Source organism: Sinocyclocheilus grahami, unplaced genomic scaffold (genome assembly GCF_001515645.1).
Source record: "Sinocyclocheilus grahami isolate Dianchi unplaced genomic scaffold, SAMN03320097.WGS_v1.1 scaffold3076.1, whole genome shotgun sequence".
In the NCBI taxonomy this organism is placed as follows: domain Eukaryota; kingdom Metazoa; phylum Chordata; class Actinopteri; order Cypriniformes; family Cyprinidae; genus Sinocyclocheilus; species Sinocyclocheilus grahami.
Window position 1 is genome coordinate 1 of NW_015508245.1, and position 5,244 is coordinate 5,244.

The window sequence follows — 5,244 nt, forward strand, 5'->3', positions numbered from 1 at the left end:
GAAAGGAAAACTTGAAATCGCATCATATGACCCCTTTAAAATATACGTTCGTTCCCCCTTGCTTCCCCTTTATGGAAACCTCTGGTTCAAAGGTACAAAGGAAAGCTGTTTTAATGGACTTCAATCACACAAAAACATAACTTACGTCATGATAATACTCCATCATGCCCTGCAGGATCTTCTTGAGGTTGCTGACCTGTCAGAGCACGTACGTGTTTACTGAGACACACGCACATCCAGTATACTGTACAGAAGACATCTTTACTAGAGAGCAAACTAGTGTAACTACAGTAAAGTACCTTCAGCCTCCAGTTTGTGCCACCATCCTCTTTTATCCTGCTGAGCCACGTCTCATTAAACCAGGATGAATCTCTGACGGACACAAACAGAACAGAAACGCTCTTAAAACACAAAGCCAACACAATTATAAACATGCATCATGAAGGAAAATGTTTTGTTAGTGGTCATGATGAGGGCTAGAGAATGATAACTATTCACTATCAGCTGTCGTATTTGACAAAGTGCATGCGTGTCAGTGGTTTGACGGTGTTTCAGGCATCCGGCGCAGCTTTCACATGGATAGCTGACGTTCCTTCATCAACATCTGCAGAAAGTCACACCAGCTCATTACACTCACACTTTGTTGAGCACATGTGCGATGGCCACTCTGCTGGTCAGCTCATGTTTGCTCGTGCACGACGGCACCTGAAACATCTGCAGCTGAAACACAAGGACAGAGAGCGACAAAAAATCAGTCAAACGCAGACATGAAAATTGTGTATATATATCCTCCTGAGAGCCAGAAATAAAAAGCTTTGTGAATTTAGTATTTTTTCATGTCATTACATTGTTTAGAGCATAAGAAAAAAATGGTAAAATAACATTTTTGAAAAATTATATTTTATTCATAAGTTATGCTATGTCCTCTGCAGAGGACACCAGGACTCAGTTTTTCAAAAAAATTAAAATGACAAGAGTAGACATGAAAAGGCAAAAACATTGGGAATTTTGTTTTATTTAAATTTTTAGGTTTCAACTTTCTAACTTTGTTTAAGGATGGTTCTCAACTATGTTATAAAATATATAACAAAATGATTTGATATACCATTTTGCTTTATGCATTTGCTTTTTGCTTTTGCAATAATTGTCGATTATTCCTTTGAAATCGCAATTGCGATTATTAATTTACGATTAAATGAATGATGTTTACACCTTTGTTTGAAGCAACTGCATGCCGTATTTTCATATGAAAATAAACAAGCTGAAAACACTGACTGAAAAACTTTTATTGCTTTTCTATAGTATTAAGCCTCAAATGTCAACTATACATCGGACTGGTTTCTCTTTAAATAAAAAGGTAAAAATATGCATGGTATTATAATGTTATACTAAAATTAAAACAATGGAAAAAACCTTTAAGATAACATGTAGAAAGAAAGAAAAAGCATCTTAAGCACGCAAAATAACATAAGTGGACTTTGACCGATTAATTGCTGCTTTGAACGATTATGTAATTGTGATCGCGATTAGAAATTCGAATAATTGTGCAGCCCTACAACAAAATGAATTAAATTGATTAAATTAAACATAAAAATGCATGTGTATGTGTTATAGTTCATGCCTACTTTGATATATTAGACAGTTTAGCTCAAAGTAATATCTGTGTACCGAGTAGTTAGGACAGAAAAACATTAAAAGACTGTGATGAGAGGAAAACAGGATATTTATTTAATTAGCTATTTATTCTAGTACATATACAGCAGTGTGTCTCAATAATGAGATCAAAACCAGTAAGTTTACTGCGGTAAATTAAAGTCATGGTTTGCTCCTCAACTGCGAGGGACATTTTTATTTTATTTGAGAAGGATATCGATTTCATCGCAGGTTAAGTTGTTTTGAACTCGTATAATCAGTCTGAACTCATTTCAGGAAGTCAGAATTGTGAGTTTATATCTTGCAATTCTGAGAATTCTTTATTTCTCAGAACTGCGAGTTTATGTTTCGCAATTCTGACTTTATAACTCGCTATTGTGAGTTTATATCTCACAATTCTGAGAAAGAAAGAAAAAAGAAGTCAGAATTGCGAGATAAAAAGGTCGCAATTATCTTTTTTTTCAGTGGCGGAAACAGGCTTCCATACATTGACTTTTCATACTATGGAAGTCAATGGGGACCAGCAATTGTTTGGTTACTCATACTTGGGGCACGTTCAAGCTCAAACCGGTGTGCAACGTTTTGCTACGGTTTCTGGGTTGAACGACATGTTTCCTGGAAACGGTGTGCAATGGGGTTTGAGATGCGTTTTCTCTTGTTTGGTGGATGTGTCAAACATGTCAGCCCAATCAGCAGCAACATGTACAGTATATAAACCATGCGGTATTAAAGAGACAGTGCACAATGTAATTAACATCAAAATAAACTCACAAGAGCAAGTATATTGTTTGCACATGTTTATTTACATTAAAGGCAAAATAACTGAAATAATAAGAGCACAAGTATAGATCTGGAACTTCTTTAAGTCTGTCTAAATATCATTTAGTAATTGCAATGTCTTCTGGTCCGTATCCTTTCCTTAGGAAGGTGTAGACACTGATTATTGTAACATAAAAATACTTTACATATATTTTGCTATTGTATTATGGAGTGACACTTTCATCAACTTTTCTATACTCCTCTGATGATATAATGGTAAATATTACAACATCATAGCACAACAACAGTGATCAGCAATAATGATAAGCCAATACTCACAATAAAAATAATAAGCTCATATAGATCATAACACAGTCTCGGAGGTAAGAAGTGGATTATCATTCACCTGAAATGTTTGTCTTTTCATCCTGAAATGCGAGGCAAATGTTGGATCACAATAATTAGGAACCACAGTTTCCTAATCCAAATCCCTTCACTGGATTGGGATGTTCTCTTTTATTCTGAATGGCAAGGGCAGTGCTTACATTTCCATCATGCATAATACATTTTGTTGTAGGCTAATTAAGTTAATATGGTCTGTGTCCAGCCGTTCCTAAATGTAGAGAATTCATTAAAATTACAAAATTGTAAAAATGTACACTTACTGAGTTTTCCAGACATGTTTTTAAAAGTAAAAAAAAAAACCCATCCAAACAACACCACTGTGACGCAGATCTGTTGTGTGACCACTAGATGGAGGCAGCCAATAGCCAAAGTGAACAGATTTAGTGCTCTTTTTTATTATTATTTACTTTACTTTACTTTACTTTTACTTTTAGTCATTTAGCAGACGCTTTTATCCAAACCAAAAAAATAAAGCTAAAAACAATACAAAATATTAAAAGAACAAAAGGTATGAGTATAATAATGATTCTAACATAACACTAAGCCAAACACCAAAAAACAACTACACATGTATATGTACAGCCACACACACATACATATACATATATATAAATACATTCAATATATATATATTATTTCATTTCAATTTTGTATGTTGAAGTACTGAAATAACTCATATATAATTTCATTTCCATTTTGTATGTTGAAGTACTGAAATAACTCAAATTGAATCAAACTAAAACTTAAAAAAAACTATATAAACATCATAAAAAACTAATAAAATGACAACATTACTACAACTGTAACTAAAACTAAAATAGATAACTAATACAAATCAAACTACATTAGTTTATCAGTTAAACACACATGCTAAAATAACAACAACTTACTGACACACAGTAAGAAATGGTTATAAAAAAAACTGAAACAGAAGTGAAACAAGTAGTAGGAAAGAGGAGAAAAAAAACGATACTTATTTATTATTATTATTATTATTTTATTATTATTATTATTGTTATTAAACACTTTCTTATACAAAAGTGGAAAAAAAAACATATGCCAAGAAAGGAAAAGAGCAATGGGTTCAAGGATGGCCAAACAATACATAGCAATTAAAATTCAGAAGAGAGAGAGAGAGAGAATAAATACATAAATAATAATAAATTAACAACAAAAAAACAATTACATTAAAAATAAATAAATAAATGCAAAAAAATAAACAGATCACATAACAATGGACACACATGAAAATGATACAAAAACACCAAAAAGTGAGCATACATTTAAAGTTTTAAAGCAAAGCTCAAAATCATTATGAAGTTTACAATGAACTGGCTAATGTCTCGCCAAGGTTTTCTTGTATGAACACAATGCCAAACAAGATGCAGTTTCTGTTTGTCAGTTGCAGAAAGTTTGACACAATTAAAGGTTTTAACAGGATAGTACTGCAAGCTTGAAAGAAAAGAATCTCTTTAACCTTATTTACCAATGGATACTTGTTAGGAAATATTTTCCACTAATCTGTTCCGTTCTGAAACAGCATGAGGAATGGAAACATAATCATTCAGAAAAAGAAAGTGAATATTTCTGTTATTTTTCAATGTAGATTTAAAAACATGTTCTGCCGACATTCGTGTCAACCGGGTCTGGGAGAGGTATTTCAGAAACTACAAAAACACTATTATAGCCCTTAAATAACATAATGACAAAGTGTTATTTAAGGCTTAATTATGCATTCCTTGTCATCAGCAAGTGGAAGAAATCTGGGAGACAATTAAAATGAATTATAATTATGTGTTTAATATTACAGTCAGTGCTAACCCTGCTGGAAAAAAACAAAAACAAAACAAAAAACAGCTAAAACCAGCCAAAGCTGGTTGGCAGGCTTAGCAGGTTTAAGCTGGAAGTATACTGACTATAGCTGGTCTCCCAGTCTGACCAGCTAAAGAAGTGGCCAAAACCCCTCTAAAACCAGCCTGCAAACCAAAGGCTGGATGAGATAAACCAGCCAACCAGCTCAGGCTGGTTTTAGCTGTTTTTCAGCAGGGAAAGTACAAAACAAATCATCATTATGGTGGAAATCTCAAAATGCGTCTAACATTGTGGATAATTAATTATTCATACTTGTCTTGTCTGACACAAATGCGTTTTTGGAACATTTACATTTTTAGAATTATTTTCTTTGCAGACCGATCCCAAATAAGCAGCACTTGACATACGACAGCGTTTTAGTGCCACGTTAAAAAAAAATCAAAATAAATAAATAAGTATAAGATTAGGAGATTAAAAGTCGTAACATTTGAGAAAAGTCAAAGTCAAAATTAGAAGAATAAAGTCGAAATATTTTGAGAATAAAGTCAAAATTACGAGGATTACGTTGTAGCAATTACGAGATTAAAGTTATAATATTTTGGGATTGAAATATAA

General features: G+C 32.9%; 1 long non-coding RNA gene across 1 annotated transcript; it reads right to left on the bottom strand.

Moving 5' to 3' along the window:
- Positions 1 to 143: 143 nt before the first annotated feature.
- LOC107575981 (uncharacterized) lies at positions 144 to 715 on the bottom strand. Its single transcript, XR_001607972.1, has 3 exons — positions 638 to 715; positions 300 to 372; positions 144 to 196 (listed from the first exon to the last, which is right to left on the bottom strand). It is a non-coding gene; the product is annotated as an uncharacterized lncRNA (long non-coding RNA).
- Between the last annotated feature and the right edge of the window lie 4,529 nt (positions 716 to 5,244).